Source organism: Pristis pectinata, chromosome 8, assembly GCF_009764475.1.
Source record: "Pristis pectinata isolate sPriPec2 chromosome 8, sPriPec2.1.pri, whole genome shotgun sequence".
Classification (NCBI taxonomy): Eukaryota; Metazoa; Chordata; class Chondrichthyes; order Rhinopristiformes; family Pristidae; genus Pristis; species Pristis pectinata.
In genome coordinates this window covers 10,272,452-10,289,562 of record NC_067412.1, presented here as the reverse complement: position 1 = coordinate 10,289,562, position 17,111 = coordinate 10,272,452, and the positions used below count along the sequence as shown (strand labels likewise).

Here is a 17,111-nt window from a genome sequence, read left to right as displayed (position 1 = left end):
CGGCCCACGCCGAACTTGATCCCAATTTACACTAAATATCCCCTTCCTGTGTATCATCCATATCCCTCCATTCCCTTCATATTCATGTGTCCATCTGAAAGCCTCTTAAACTCCACCAAACTGCCTGCTTCCACTACTACCGCTGGTAACGCATTCCAGGCACCTACCACTCTCTGTGTAAAAATGCTTGCCCCTCACATCACCTTTAAACTTCCCCCAGCTCTAACCTTAAAAGCATCTCCTCTGGTGTTTGACATTTCTACCCTGGGGAAAAGATTCTGACTGTCTACCCTATCTATGCCTCTCATAATTTTAAAAACCTCTATCAGGTCTCTCCTCAGCCTCTGAAGCTCCAGGGAGAACAACCCCAGTTTGTCCATCCTTATAGGTCATGCCCTCTAAACCAGGCAGCATCCTGGTAAACCTCTTCTGTACCCTCTCCACAGTCTCCTTAAGATGAATCACCTTCTCTCCAACTTAAAACTGTTTTCTCTCTTTACCAGTTCTGACATTCATTAGTCTATCAAAGACTATTTGATGATCTGGATAACTTACATCTATTACATTACCATTGTTGACTCTCTCCGTTACTTCCTGGAAAAAATTCAAGACGTGGGAATGAATATTCTGTGCAACATTCCATGATAGACACAATACAGCATAAGTCAAAGAAGATAAAGCTGACTTCCTCTTGCCCTAGTGACTGACTACACCCAGAATTAAGGCAGAACACTTCACTCCATCAGAATGAAGTGTGACTACCCTTGTCCATCCGTCATTGGTATTCCAAGTGAGATGGCCAAGAACTGGTAATTAACAGGGAATGCCAGATATTTTTGTAATGTACATCCACAACCACAGACAGCTGCTTAGGCTCCCTTCTCTCTCATTTCTCAGTGGAAACCTTTTCTGACTTTTCCCCTTTCTGATGAAGGATCTTGGCTTGAAGCTTTAACATGTCCACCCTCCATAGTTGTTGCTTGACTTGCTGTTCAATGAACCATAGAGTTACACAGCACAGAAATGGGACCTTCGCCCCAACTCATCCCAGTTATTGCTTTAATATTACAGAGGAGCACTGTATGAGTCCACAATACAAAACAACACCAACAGCAATAAAAACAGGGAATGTTGGAAACACCGTGGAGGGAGAGATGGAGTTAACACCTTAGGTTGAGAATCTTTAGAATTGAGAAAAGTTAAAAATCGAACAATTGTGACATTGCAGAGAGATCATGGGGAGAGGTGAAGAGAACAAAAGGGATGTCTGTGCCAGGACAGAGCCTAAGAGAGACTCAATGACACAAATGGGACTCACTTAGATGGGAACCTTGGTCGGCATGGACCAGCTGGGCCAAAGGGCCTGTTTCTGTGCTCTGTGACTCTATGACTATTAAGTGGTGATGATGTTGACAGAGGGAGCATGGTGGAGGCTTGCTCATGGCTGTGGAAGTGAATTTTTGTCAGCAACACATCAAAAACAAGAAAGGAAACAGAAACCAAAGAGGGTGGTTGAGGAATGAGTGTCAAATGGAAATTCCTTCGGAGACCACATAAAAAATAGAAGCAGGAGTAGGCCATTCAACTCCTATGCCTGCTCTGTCACTCATAAGATCATGGCTGACCTTTTATCTCAGGAAGAACATGCAAACTCTGCAAAGATCACCAGAGGACAGGATTGAACCTGTGCTCCTGGAGTTGTGAGCTGTGCCATTGTGTTGCCCATCCCAGTCCTGAGTGACTAACCCCTTATTCTGAGGCAGTGGCCCCTGGCTCTAGACAGCCCAGCCAGGGAAACATCATCCCTGCATCTATCCTGTTAAGCCCCATAAGAAGTTTGCATACTTCAATGAAATCACCTCTTATTCTCCTAATCTCCAAAGAGTATAGGCCCAGTCTGCTGAATCTTTACTCCTGGACTGAAATTTACTTGCAATAAAACCAGCTTACAATTTGCCTTCCTAATTGCTTGCTGTATCTGCATGTTTACTTTCATTGATTCACAGTAGTGTAGTGGTTAGTGTAGCGGTTAGCGTAATGCTTTACAGTGCCAGCGACCCAGGTTCAATTCCGGCTGCTGTCTATAAGGAGTTTGTACGATCTCCCCGTGACTGCGTGGGTTTCCTCCGGGTGCTCCGGTTTCCTCCCACATTCCAAAGACGTATGGGTTAGGAAGTCGTGGGCATGCTATGTTGGAGCCGGAAGCATAGCGACACTTGGAGGCTGCCCCCAGAACACTATGCAAAAAGATGCATTTCACTGTGTGTTTTGATATACATGTGACTAATAAAGAAATCTTATCTTACAATGAAGCAGAGATTCCTCTGAATGTCAATATCTTCCAATCCCTCACCACATTAAATAATACTCTGCAGTTCTATTTTTCATATCCAGCTGGATGACCACACATTTTACCACATCATATTCCATCTGCAGTGCCCCTGCCGACAAGGTAGAAGGAGCAGAACACAGGGGGCATTCCTGGAAGTGAAGTGATCGTGAATCAGAGGCTAATTCAAGAGAAAAACAAAACACTGTGGAAAACGTGGTGGTCATTTGGCTCAGTGTGTCCAGGCCAGCCAAGGATGGTCTTTAGGCTCAATCTCCTATCCATCTCTTGGTCGGTAGCCCTAAGGATCACAGCTCTTCGATAAAAGAAGGTGGTCTTCAGTGTATCCTTGCGTGATGTCATGGCGACATGAGTGGCCTGAGGATGTTATGCCTACAGGGCTTCCAGCAGTTTTCACAGCGAACCTTCAGCACTGCTACCCGCAGAGGGATGGAGAGTAGGGTTCCTGAGGAGCAGAAGATTTTCCAGGCAGACAATTGGATCCCAGTTCACTTGAAAGGAGGGGTTGGAGATGCCGTGCTCTACAGGCTAACCGTGGTACTCACTGCTGGGGGTAGAGTTCATGTTCTCTACCAACTGTTGGATGCTGCCCTGCCTCATGAGAAGTAACATTTGTTCACAACCATGTCTGTAACTCTGTTTTATTGCACAATCCTGTCTAACTAAATTGTAACTCTTCAGGGATCTGATCTTGTGAATGGCTGTTCATGGTTTGTGGGAACAGTAGCGTATTTGACAAGGCTAATGTAACTAAGAAATAAAGTGATTAATCACAAAAAAAAGGGCTCATCCAAGCACTTTTTGAATACAGTGAGAGTTTCCACACTCCTTAAGTGAAGTTGAATTTTTTTTGCTGCAGCTGCCCTCTAATCCTTCTACAAGTGGACTTTGATCTGTGCCTCTTTCACATTCCAGAGAGAGGACTGAACCTATCTTCTCATGGAGTCTTACAGCACAGAAACTTGCCCACTGGCACACCACGTCCATGCCAACCATCAAGCACCCGTCAACACTAATCTCATTCTTGCCTATAATCTGGAAACACTTGTTACGCAAGGTGTTGTCTTCCAGGAAGGACATCAAAGTATGATCTCTTCCAACAGCTGGATTGTAAAAGTACACAATTCCCTGGTAGTTTTTATATAACCAATCCCTGACAAAAATGTATTGTTGGTAATTTTGTTAAATGTTGTATGTGAGCGGATAATAGTTCCTGCATTCATTCTCCACCTAATAATATTGACCATACACTAAAGATACTTCCTGAGATCATAAAATGTGAAATGTAAATGCTAGTCGTCGAAGTTTGAATTTTGAAAACTCAGTTGTGGCCCTGACTTATTGCCATCAAAGAAAATCAGTTCTGATGAAGGGTCTTTCGTGTGAAACATTAAAACTGTTTCTCTTCCCAATGCAGCCGGAATTGCTGAGTATTTCCAGCACTTCCAGTTTTTAATTTGAAAAAGATAGCCCACTGTTTCGGATATTATTATTTTACACCTTAAACGTGAACCAGTTTTTTAAAATTTTCTCTTGTTCTGCAAATTCCTTCCATGCAGTCCATCTTCACGGTGCATTGCATCTGGAAGGCAAACAGTATCGTCGAGGATACCTGCCACCCCGGCCATTCCCTTTCCTCTCTTCTACCTTCTGGAAGGAGATACAGGAGCTTGAAAGCCCAGATGACCAGACTTAAGGACAGCTTCTTCCCCACTGCTATCAGACTTCTGAACCAATCACCTCTTTCGCATCTCCTTCTCGGACTCTTAATTCTACCTCTCTTGGTTATTCCGTTATTGTCACTTTAGGGAGACACAAGAGAGACTGCAGATGCTGGAAATCTGGAGCAACACACAGAGGAACTCAGTGGGTCAGGCAGCATCCATGGAGGGAAATGGACAGTTGACGTTTTTGGTCGGGACCCTTCATCAGGACTTGTCACTTTAGAATTTCTTTTTGCACTACTTAGGATTTGCACAGCAATCCCTGCACCATTCTGCTGTTTTGTGCTCATTGCTGTATTTATTATTACCATGTATACTGTTTACTCTGTGAGCTTCAGGTGAGCAAGGAATTTCATTGCACCCTGGTGTATGTGACAATAAACTGATCTGAATCTGACAGTTTATATGTGTTTATAATATTCATTTTCTTTCAGACTTCTAAATCTGCCTTATTATTTTAGCAATCTGCGAATGGGTGATGGATGCAGAATCAGTATCAGCTTTAGATTTATTTAGGCAGTAGTACAGTGCAAAGATATAAAATTACTATAAATTACAGAAACAAATAGTGCACCAAAAAGGAATAATGTTCATGGGTTCATGGACTGTTCAGAACTCTGATGGTGGAGGGGAAGAAGCTGTTCCTGAATCATTGAGTGTAAGTCTTTATGCCCCTGTACCTCCTCCCTGATGGTAGTAACAAGAAGAGGGCATGCCCTGAAATGGGGGGGGGGTCCTTAGTGATGGATGCCGCCTTCTTGAGTCACCGGTTCTTGATGATGGCGGGGAGGGTTGTGTCTGTGATGGAGCTGGCTGAGTCTACAACCCTCTGCAGCCTCTTGCGATCCGGTGCATTGGAGCCTCCATACCAGGTGGTGATGCAACTAGTCAGAATGCCCTCCACCGTACATCTGTAGAAATTTGCAAGAGACTTTGGTGATATACCAAATCTCCTCAAACTCCTAACGAAGTAGAGCCACTGGTGTGCCTTCTTCAAGATTGCATCAATGTGTTGGGCCCAGGATAGATCCTCTGAGATGTTGACACCCAGGAACTTGAAGCTGCTCACCCTTTCCACCGCTGACCCCTCAATGAGGACTGGTGTGTGTTCTCCCGACTTCCCCTTCCTGAAGTCCACAATCAGTTCCTTGGTCTTGCTGACATTGAGTGCGGGATGGTTGTTGCGACACCACTCAACCAGCCGATCTATCTCACTCCTGCAAGCCTCCTCGTCGCCGTCTGAGATTCTGCCAACAACAGTGGTGTCATCGGCGAATTTAGACATAATATTAGATACAATTTAAATTTCATTTAGTTTCTGACTTCGAAGTCTGCCTTTTCTTTTTAGCAATCTGTGAATTTGCTGATGGATACACTAATTATCTGGAGTTAATTGTTTTTTCTTAGAAGAAAGGGAGTTTAGCTGCACAATTGATGATTTGGGCTGTGTGTGTGTGTGTCTGGGAGGGAGCCTGTTGTGGAACTGAGGACCCGACTGACCTGCAGAGGGCCTCCGCAGTTGGAAAGTGTGCGGCCAGCTTCTGCCACTGTCTGACGTCTCCTAATTTCTAGGAATGCCCCTTCCGCGTTACTATATTTGGAGGTGATTTCTAGAAAAAAAAACACCATTCTAATACGACCCGGACTTTAAGGCACCTCCGTGTACTTTGCAAAATGACCATTTTTGCGACAATAATGACTAAGCCTTAACGCATGTGAGCCTCGGGAGAGGAAATGAGCAGGAGGAGTAGAGGATTGCAAAGCAGGAGCTGTTCAGATCTTGGGGAATGTAATTCCAGCAGGGCTTGAAGTTTTTGTGTTTTAATCTCCACACCCCCCCTCCCTTCCTCCTCCTCCTCCTCCTCCTCCCTCCCCCCCCCCCCCCCCCCCCAGTGTTTGGCCTCGGTCATTAAAAAGAGCTGGCGCGACCACGAAGAAATAACCAGAGTCCTTTAAGCAGCGTGGTCCTATGACTCAGGATCCGTCAAGCGGGAGAGTCACATTCGTGTGTGCCTGCGGTGCCATAGAGTCTGACGGCGCAGGCTCGCAAACTTCTCAAGTGAGTATCCAGCTTTATTTTTTTAAAAAAATTATTTTGCTAATTCTGCCTTTCGTGATCACAAAACAAACCCCAAGGGCGCAAGGAGGTACATTTCAGACATCTGCACCTTCAGCGACTCGGGCAGGTGTGGTGTTGTCGAGAGACAGGAGCGTGTGTTCAACTAGACAGGCGAAAGTGGTTTCATCACGGTGAGGAGGAGGCTGGGGGAGCACAGACGTGACCGTAATGCAAATCCTGTGACAATTCGGGCCGCCACGGACCATCTTTCTCGAGGTCCTTTTGTCTGTGGGTCAAGGCTTCTACAGGTAGCGTTTCATCGTCTCGGTATAGTCATGGTGTGTGTGCGTGTCTGCTTTAAATCGGCGCATTGAACAGGCAGACACACTATTCCGGCGCGTTGCTCAATGCCTACCTTCTGGAAGTTACGAAAACAGATCTGTGGTAGAGCACCATTCTCAACAGTCGCCACAAGCATGCCGATAAATATGATCCCATTGCCAACGTTGCTAATTATTAAATAATATTAATACAGCCCTTAATCGCTGGTCCAAGAATCAACAGGAATAAAATTCCGCCTGCCAAATTAACATAGGAATTAACACGTGAAGTTAACATGTGCGAATCAACATGTGACATTTACATGTGAAATTACTTCGCAGCCGCGCTTCCCTGTTAACCGATCTGAATCCCGTGATAATTCCAGAATGGAGACTCGACCAGATCCGCTGGATTTTTATTTTTTTTATTGTTGGGAAGGAAGGGGTTGAAATTAGCGGTCGGCCGATTTAAATATTTCAGAGAGATCAACGATACTTCAACAGATTCAGTAGTAACCATTAGCAAATAATCGGGGCGAGTTGGCGATATTTGCAATCCAAATCCAATCGAAGCCTCTGGTCGGTTGGTTATTATTTCTGCTGCCTACGTGGGATTATGCAGTTGGATAGCCAGGAAAAAGAAATCCAAATTAATCATTAATTGTGTTGATAATTGCCGTAGGCCGATACTTTGGAGAAATAAACTGGGGCTTAGAGGTTTGGGGTGTACACTTGGCGGGCGTGCGTGCGTGCGAGATTGTTTTAAAATGATGCCGGGCTCGAAGTTGTGAAGGTTATGCCACAAACTAGAATCGCTGGAGAGGAAGATACCAGGAGACTAAAGGAAAAGATTGGTAGTGGGTCCAGGAACGGGGTTTTGTGGGCGAGATGAGATTGTTGAACGTTGCCAACTGGCCCGCAAAGTCCCGCTCTGAGACCCCACGCACTCGACCACCAGTTTAAACAGCAGTTAAAGTTCTCAGTCCTGTACCGAGCGTGCGAGCAAACTGGTGTGATCTCCAGATGACACAGAGTTAAAAAAGGGGGATTCGGGGTCGTAAACCCTGAGTGTAGGGTTCCAAAACACCGAGAGGAACAAATTGCAATGTTAAGCCTTTTAAAATGGGGCTTTCTGACGGTTGTGTGGCGTTGTCCCATTTTAGAGATGGCCATGCTGTTAAACGTCAATCAGATAGAATTTGCGTCGCTCCGTTGTGCTGTAGACCCCGTTCTCCAATTATGTTGATTAATTAGGCTGGAAAATGGAAAATTCACCTAGTTAGCTTACTTGAGCTATCTGCCAAATTTGTATCAGTTTTTTTTAATGTGTTGCTGGAACCTTTTAAACCCCAAAGGAAGTGGACTGTGCCTGTCCCCAATCTGTGACCAACACAGTGTCATCGCGAACCAGTGAAACTACAGAAATGCAGCGTTAACGCACAGTGTCAGCGGCCGTCCCTCTGTATCCTTAGTAACAGTTGCCAGATCAATAAATCAGATTCGGGTGGTTATTAAGAAGCCCAATTCCGCAGGGAAAGTCAGGGACTTTTGGGGGCAGTTGTGTTTTCAGCTGCACAATCATAATGCCCCTAAAAATCCTTATTGTTCCTGCAGTAATCAGCTGTGTGTGGAAAGTGGGCACTGACGACGCGAACTTCTCGCTTGCTCTGCAGTTTGATCAGCACCTATGTTCTACGCTTCGGCAGCTGAGAGATTATTGTATATATACTTTAAATGACACGTTTAAACCAGATTCACAGTGGTCGGAAATAGCCGGGATATATATTTCATTTGGTTATTTCTACTAAAGAATTTTAAGATGATAATTAACACTGGTGAAATGTAGAAATGTGGTCGGTTCAATAATTTAGGGTAAAATGGGGGAAAAAACTAGTACAGTACTCCTCATCAATGCTAAGAGACTGTGATCAAATAGATAAGTAATTTCTGGAACTAGTTCAGTATATGAGGAATAAAAAAAAGGATCTGTAAAACAGATAAATGTATTTAAAAATCCCGATTAATAAAAGTATTGTTGAGTGTTAATAAAAGTATTGTTGAGTGTTATAGAAAATAAATAGAATATTTTTGTTTTGAAAAGGCTCCTGATTGTTAAAAAGATTTATTTTAGTCACTGGATTTAGTTCTTTATTTGATGACCTCTGTGTAATGCAGATTTGAAGGGGAAATAGGGATGGAGTTGGGTGGTTGTGCTATGTAGGATTGTTTGTGTGTGGCTGCTGAAAGGGTTGGGTCACAGTGTACCGCCACCACCCAGATAGTTTATCAGTGGCTGTCAGAGAAGGGCTATCACTAACCAGAAACAAAATTAAACGTTGCCAGTAAATTCCATGGAAAATATGTTAGTACTGATAGCAATTACTGATGACTTGTTCATATTTATGAAATATAATGACCCAAACATAATAATTTACAACACTTAAGATTGCATCCCATTTAAAATTTAAGCAGCATCCATTAGGGATCAGGCATTTTACTATTTCTTAATTTGACGGCTTGTTCTTAACTTTCAGCTGACATCCCTGCCACTTTGCACAAAACTTTGTAAATAGTACTCTCAGTTTGAGATACGTATCATACTGTGGTTATTTTTTTGCATTTGAGACTGCATATATTACTTGAAACATAAGTTACCAGAGAACGTGAATAAACTTGAATCAAGAAGCCAATGTTTAATTCAGTTTTTTTTGATGCTCTGCCTATTAAATTAGTTAGAATATTTTTTCAAATGACCCTTTGTACAAAATATGCTGCTACTCTGTTGCCCTTGATATCACAATGTAATTAAAATGGGTTATGTACTGGGGAGAGACTGCAGTTTGAAAATATATTACATGCAGAGCCTCATTGTGATCAGTCAGACACAAGCTAAAAATGTTCAGCTCTGGAGTGAATGCTTAGTTGTAGAAAAGCAAACAGAACTATCAGCAAATCCATTGTGGGGTCAATTTATAAAAAAAAGTGCAACAAAATAGTTCACAAAATGATACTTTTTGGTAACTCTGGCAGGGATGAAACATTGTTGTATTTACCAAAATAATAATTGGACTTTTGTCTCTTTTTTAACATCCATAAGCAGAAATGAAAGCATAATTTCCAGGCAAAGGTTCACAGACACTCTGCAAATGATGCTAGTTTAGTTTGCAGTGAGTGACCTTTGCACTTGGGAATCGATTAAATTGTCAGTGAAGAGGATTGATAGATGCTGCAAACTGATACTGGTTTCAGCTGCCATTCTGTACTCTGACTGGCTCTGAGCACATTATAGTTGGCCTCTATCTCTTTTTTAAACTGAACAATTGATTTTAAAATTCCTTCTCAGTTCAGTTGCATTAAATATGTGATAGGCAGCTGTATGGCAGACGTAAATTTGTATTGATACAATGGGAGGGAGAATGAACTACCACAAACTGCAAATGGTTAATGTATTTAAATCATGCCCAAGCGAAGACATCCGAATGGCCACGTGCTGCTGTCATTTCATTTACTTAATTGCATCTGTCTTTGGATTATTGAGAGTAACTGTTTCTTAACTCACTTCTATCAGAAGCCGGTAACCAGTTTTGTAGTCAACCTAATTAGACTCCTGCTTGAAAATGTCAAAAATTAAAACTGATCCAGGCAATGTTCCTTAAATCTTCTTCCCCCTAGTCCAGTCTCAGTGTAATTAAGTACTTGTTTTAACAGTCTCTTAAATAAAGACAACAGTTGATCAGAGGACTCTGCAAACAAGGTCTCTGGGTTCTGCCCTGTAGATTGTGTTCAGCTTCCATCATTTTAATTAGAAGGGATCAATTTAGTCTTTACTTGGGTTTCCCTTTGAGGGCATGTGGATGCTGTTTGCTTGGGTGTCCTGGTCATACCTTCACCGCTGTTCATTCATGCTGTATTTGCTATTGAGTGATGATATTTGCAGCTACATCATTGTAAATACTCTGACTTTTCAAATAAAAAAAACGGATTCCCAAGCTATGAACTTACCCTTAGTCTTAATGGGAGGATTTCTGTTCTGTTTCTCTGACCCTTCAAAGTTTGAATGACTGAGGATTTCTGAGAACATTGGAGAATCCAGAGGAATGGAGGACATGAGAAATTGAGTAGACGACGTGACCTAGAATCTCTTCCCGGATTGACACTCTGGCTAATGGTGTGCCTCAGGAATACTTTCCCACCTGGTCCCTGTATGCTTCGAGAGGGAGAGGAAAATGCATCTCAGTGAAATGAGAAAGGCAATGCAAATGCTGCAGTGTGGTACAGGAGCAGATAGAAAGCAGATAGAATACAGTAGAGGCATAATCATATAAAGGAATATCCTGTTAATGAGAGGTGCAGTATATGCAAACAAAATAATCAGGAGTGGGAAATTCATGCAGAAAGTGCTGATAACACGACAACTCATTATTTATAAGTTGCATAGCAGAGGCACAGTGCAAATATGGGAGTTAAAAATTTCCAAATTAGAAGTATTAAGGTGCTTTCATGGAACTAAATGTTTGAAGCATTACCACATAGTAATTAAATTCAAAATCACCATAACAATTCCCAATGCTAAAGAACGAGACTAACAGAGTGTCTCTCTGAATCAAGGTAACCAAAGCGCTCTCACATTTCTGGAAGTGTATGTAACCACAGGAAAAATATTATTCTGCATGTAGCAATAAACTCCTTGTGGAAGTTGGTGAGATAATGCTGCATGGTAGAAGGTCCATGTATATTTTTGCTGGTACTCCATATTCATATGTGTTGCTTGTGGCAGCTTGGATTCTTTTATGCTCTGTAACCCACAGCATTAATCTGCTGTTGAAACAAGTGTATAAACAAATTGATCCTATTAGTGCTGTAAGTTTCAATTGATAAAAGTAGATTCATACTGAGGATTGTTAGGTTGTTCTTGACGTCAAAAGCTAGGCCACACTGGAGTGTTGTGTGTGTTTCTGGTCACCACATTACAGGAAGGATGTAATTGTGCAGGGGAGATTAACCAGAAGGACGCCTGGATTGGAGGATGTTAGTTAAGACCAAATGCAATGCTCAGGTGAGACCTTTAGGATGACTTAACCATGCTGGGCAAACTTGGTTTATGCTGTATGCTCGCTTGTTGGACTGCTTGTAGTGATGATGATTGACCAGGTAATTACCCAATCAAGCCTGGAGACTGTTGTAAATGGCTGAAATTTTCTATACATAATTTTGTGTGGACTATGCTCCACTTACTGTATTTCCCCGGGAAAAATATGCTCTGCTTTTATCAGAAGAAGTTGCTCTACTTTCTGTCATTACTCCTATTCCCCCTGCTGTTAAAATAGATTTCCCTAGAAATTGATCTTGGGTCAGTAGTTTCAAAAACACAACACTATGTAGTTGTTGCACCATTTTGTACTCTGACCCTGAAATTCATTCCATTGACTTCAAGGCAATGAATGGTAACACGTGAACCAACAGCAGAAAATGCTGGAAACACTCAGCACACCAGGCAGCATCTGCGGACAGAGAAACGGGTTTAATGTTCCAGGTTGGGCCCACTTCAGATTTCCAGCATCTGCAGTGTTTTTTGATTTTTTTTATATACATATAGTGGGTTTAGTGCTTTGACCAGGCTAGCGTTTTCTGATTAAATTGACCTTGGTGTACAATAGACTACTGTTAGCCTGGACTTGTCTCCAACTACTTGGCTGATTCACTGTTGTCAATAGACACTGATCACAGTTTAGGAGGCTGAGGTACAGCTGCATGAAGAAAGAGTCGCAGAGCAAGGAGCTGGGAATCGCAACTCTGGGGTGTTGCGGTACCACCACTGCGGAAAGGTAGGATTGCAGTGTGGGAAGTTTACATAGGCAGATGCCATTGGAATTTCTAATGGGAGTGATGCATAAAGTTTTCAAAGTAAGGCAGATTATTTTTGTACACAGGAAATGCAGAGCAGCTGACTAGTTTAAAGAAAAATATGCTTGCGCTTCTGTACAATGCACCTCAGTGCTACAAAAATATAAAATATACTGTCCCTCGTGTTTCCCTCAAGTTTATTGATGGTACTGTTTCCATTATTGTTAATGTCGATCTTTAATTCCCTGTGGTGCCTTTGTTATGTACACATGTTCTGATTAATTAAGGTAGTTTTATTTGTTTTTTCTTTGTGGATTTTTTTTCCATTATCCATTTGCATTGACGTTGGTTGGTACGTTTTTGCGGTGTGGGTGAATGTGAGGCTGTCTTAGGTGTGAAGATTTTCCTGAATGAATAGTCATCTGATACTCATTTTTCTGAAACTTCCATAGACCATGGGACTTACTACCTGCAGGGAAAGAAGCATCACTATTTTACAACAACAATATTAGAAGGTGCAATGCAAATGCAGTTTTTTGACCTGTGAAGTGCAGCCGGCAGAACTGCTGCCTCACAGCCCCAGAGACCCAGGTTCAATCTCGGGTGCTGTCTGTGTGGAGTTTGCACATTTCTTCCAGGTGCCCCAGTTAACGTCCACATCTCAAAGACATGTGGGTTGGTAGGTAAATTGCCTCTGCTGTGTTGGTGAGAGGTAGAATTTGGGAGGTGTTGGGGAGAATGTGAGGAAAATTTAAAAATGAGTTTAATGTAGGACTAGTGTAAATGGATGGTTGAGGTCAGTGCGAACCAGTGGGCCTGTTTCTGTGCTGTATCTCTCTCTATATGAGAATGTCCCAAAATATTTCACTGCCAATGAAAAATATTTGAAGTGTAATCTCTTGTAACGTAGGTAAATGCTGCAGTCTGTTTGTGCCGTGCCAGCTTCCACAAAAAGCAGTGAGATAAAGATAACATGTTTCATTGGTAATGGTTGAAGGACAAATGCCCACAGGATACCAGGGGAACTTCCCTCTAATGTTCTGAGATAGCAGTGTGACCTTTTGTAGCACCTGAGAGGAAAGGCAGGATCTAAACTTAACATCTCATCCATGTACCTCAGACAAGGCAGCGTTCCCTCTAGTTCTGCGCTTAGATTGTGTGCTTAGGAGTTCGGAGTGAAGGTTGAAGTCACTGCTGTCTCAACCCATGAAGTAACCACCATCAGGTCTGTGTTAGTGGATCCAGTTGGTGGATTTCTTGGGGTACTGTTCCAATCCATGCAAACTAGTTGCACTGCCAAGTACTCTCTTCTCAGTTATATGTGGCTCGCACCTCGAGTGACCTGGGTTCAATCCCAATTGTGTGGAATTTGCACGTTCTCCCTGTGACCATGGTGCTCTGGTTTCCTCCCACATCTCAAAGATGTGCGGATTGGGAGGTTAATTGGCCGCTCTAAATTGCCTCAAGTGTAAGTGAGGGGTAGAATCTGAGGGTGAGAGGGAAGTTGATGATAATACAAGGTTAATGATAAGTAAGTGTGTGCTTGATCAATGGCACGGACTCGCTGGCCCGAAGAAATAGTTCTGGTGAAGATATTGCCTCAACCTGTGGTGAATGGTTCTGTGATAATTCAGGTGATCATCAAATCCTGTCTCGTACAACTAGTTCCACATCATAACCATGGTTTGTCCTTCATTTATGTGGAACTATTTTTAAACTTCAGACACTTTCCATAAAGCCCCAACTTGGGGAAGGCATCACTCTGATAGCACAGAGGGTTTTAACAAGACACACTGTGTCTGGGAATCAGAATCAGGTTTATTATCATTGACGTATGTCATGAAAGTTGTTGTTTTACAGCAGCAGTACAGTGCAAGATGTAAAAATTACTGTAAGTTACAAAATAAATAAATAGTGCAAAAGAGGAATAACGAGGTAGGGTTCATGGACCGTTCAGAAATCTGATGGCGGAGGGGGAGAAGCTGTTCCTAAAATGTTGTGTGTGGGTCTTCAGGCTCCTGTACCTTCTCCCCGATGGTAGTAATGCGAATAGGGCATGTCCCGGATGGTGAGGGTCCTTAATGATGGATGCTGCTTTCTTCAGGCACCGCCTCTTTAAGATGTCCTTGATGGCGGGGAGGATTGTGTCCGTGATGGAGCTGGCTGAGTCTACAACCCTCTGTAGCCTTGGAGGCCCCATATCTGTGTCATATACACCTTGGGCATCTAATTGTGCTGCAGTTCTGTGAGTTGTAACTAAAAAAATTAAAAATGTAACAAATTTAAACTTAAATCCCCAAATTTGAAAGGTTCACTTTGTACCATTTGGAATTATACCGGAGCAGGTTCCAAAAGTGAAGGAATGTTTTTCCTTTATATTGAGCATTAATGGGATGTTGGAGACTCTGGCAAGGCCTGTACTTATTGCCCTTCTCCAATTGAGGAGGTAGTGGTGAGCTGCCATCTTAAATCATTGCAGTTGTTATGGTTCTGTTGGTTATTGTTCTGCACGGATGCAATGGGGAAGAAAAGTGATATTGGACTGATACTGGATCTGTAGCATAAGTAGCTCTCTGGGCATAGAGCAGTCACATAATAAAAATCCATTTGAGCATTGTTTCCCATCATCACTAATTGGACAGAGGTACCTCATTCTCTTTAAATGTGTTGGATGGACAATGGGATGGGGCAGAATAATCTATAATTTTAAAAAAACACATATTTATATGACAAAGTACTTTTCAGCATAATCCTCTAATTTGTTTGGATTATATCCTTGTCAAGCAGTAAAATATATAAATGTAAATATTTCCACAGCAAATGATTGTACAAGTTAGCTAATGATTGTTAGTAGATCAAAGCCCAACAGTATTGATTGCATGTAGCTTTCACTGTTCTACTCCTTGCCCTCGTGTGTGTGTGTGTGTGTGTGTGTATGTAAACATCATTTATTAAATAAACAGTTAGCTTTTGTAGAAAGAACTTGCATTTCTATAGCACCTTCTGTAAAAGTTATGTGCTCTACAGTACGTGCACAGTTGAGCACTTTCTGAAGAGTAACACTTGTATTTGTGGGAAACAAATGTGCTGCTGTCACTTTCAGCTCCTAGAGTGAAACAAACTTTATAGAAGTACTAGAAAGTAAGAGTCAAACATACTCTGCATTGATTAGAATAATACACACCTGAATGTGACGTAACGATTGCATTGTTATTTTAGGTGAAGAATATAAAAGAATTAACTTGTCCATTCAGTGACAGATTGATTACAATCAGCAGTGGAATTGCTGAACTGAAATCCTGATTAGAGGCAAAATTAAAATAATTTTCAACAGGGTCAATAATTGTGATGTGAACAGACTTGAAAGTCTGTTCCACCCAGTGTTGTTATGGAGTGAGGACATGATTTCTAGACATGTTTCTGTAAGGAGTTTGTACGTTCTCCCCATGTCTGCGTGGGTTTCCTCCGGGTGCTCCGGTTTCCTCCCACATTCCAAAGACGTACGGGTTAGGAAGTTGCGGGCATGCTATGTTGGCGCTGGAGCGTGGCGACACTTGCGGGCTGCCCCCAGAACATTCTACGCAAAAGATGCATTTCTCTGTGTCTTTCGATGTAAGTGTGACTAATAAAGATATCTTATCCTTTGAATTTTGTTCTTGCTTGCTAGCCTTAAACCTGTGAGGGAATATTGGCTGCTAGAAGTACTGGCCTCAGTATATTACTCTGCTATTCTTGCTCAGCTTTTTAATTCGTGAGCAAAAGGCAAATTTCTTGCTCAGATGTCAATAGGGATAGGATTCACCAGGCTTTTTCCATAGGGAGTGAATACCGGAATATCATTCAGTGGAGAGGGAGGCAAAATATTGAGAAGGTTCTGGCCAACAAATCCTGGTGGTTTAGTTCATTGCTGGAGCTTGCATATTGGCTGTTGAATTTCTTAAAGTGGGGATCCCTCTTTAAAAGAGCATCTGATCTTGTATAATTGTTGTTGGGTGATTAATGGAAGAAGTAAGGAATATTAAACCAGACACAATGTAAAAAGATCGATGGGATCGCTTCACAATGTAACACAACAGGTTAAATTATTTTGTTTTGTTGGACATTTCTAATTTTAAATAATGATTTCTGAACATGAAGAAATTGTCATTTCTGTTACAAAACAAAATTGGCATCTACGATAAATCAAGGGTGAAGTGAATTGGACTGAAATCCAGAGAGAACTTGTAGTCTTTCTTGCCATCACACTGGGAGGCTCATCCAGGTATCTGTGGTGAAAATCTCAGTACGTTGTCAGCTATTGCACATTGTGTGATTAAAATTTGATCGATATGTCTTGTTTGCATGAAAGATTGATTTGGTGATGGGTTCCACATTGGTTGTTGCCGGTTCCAATTAGAATCTTGTTACTTTATCAATGTGTGGAATTGTAGCCACATTATGGTTCAACACATTGTTTCCTGGTTTTATTGTAACTTTCCCTCACTGGGGTTGTAAACTGCTTTGACTCTTCCCCCCAGGGGAAGGATGCATCTGAATCATCTGCAGCTGACTCAGTTGCTTTGATTGTTGACTGTTCTCCTGTGTTAGTTTGAGGTATAAGGTTATGGGTTCAGGGCCCATTCCATCGACATGAGTGTTATCCAGGCTGATGTTCCAGGGTGTAATAGTTGGCGATCAACCAGCTACATTTAACAAAAATCATCTGCACCTCGTGGGCCAAATTTGGGGAAATGGGATTAACGCAAGCAAACAAACAATCTGCTGGAAGAACTCAGCGGGTCAAGCAGCATCTGTGGGAGGAAAGGAATTGACAT

General features: G+C 42.2%; 1 long non-coding RNA gene across 7 annotated transcripts in view; it reads left to right on the top strand.

Annotated features, from left to right (window-relative positions):
- The first annotated feature begins 5,687 nt into the window (after positions 1-5,687).
- The window catches only part of LOC127573869 (uncharacterized), a 56,073-nt gene continuing 44,649 nt past the window's right edge, over positions 5,688-17,111 (top strand). For 5 of the 7 annotated variants that reach the window (XR_007956826.1, XR_007956828.1, XR_007956827.1 and 2 more), the window contains exon 1: positions 5,688-6,133. This is a non-coding gene — a long non-coding RNA (uncharacterized LOC127573869). The remainder of the gene's footprint in view (positions 6,134-17,111) is intronic. The other 2 variants (XR_007956824.1, XR_007956822.1) reach the window with 2 other exon arrangements.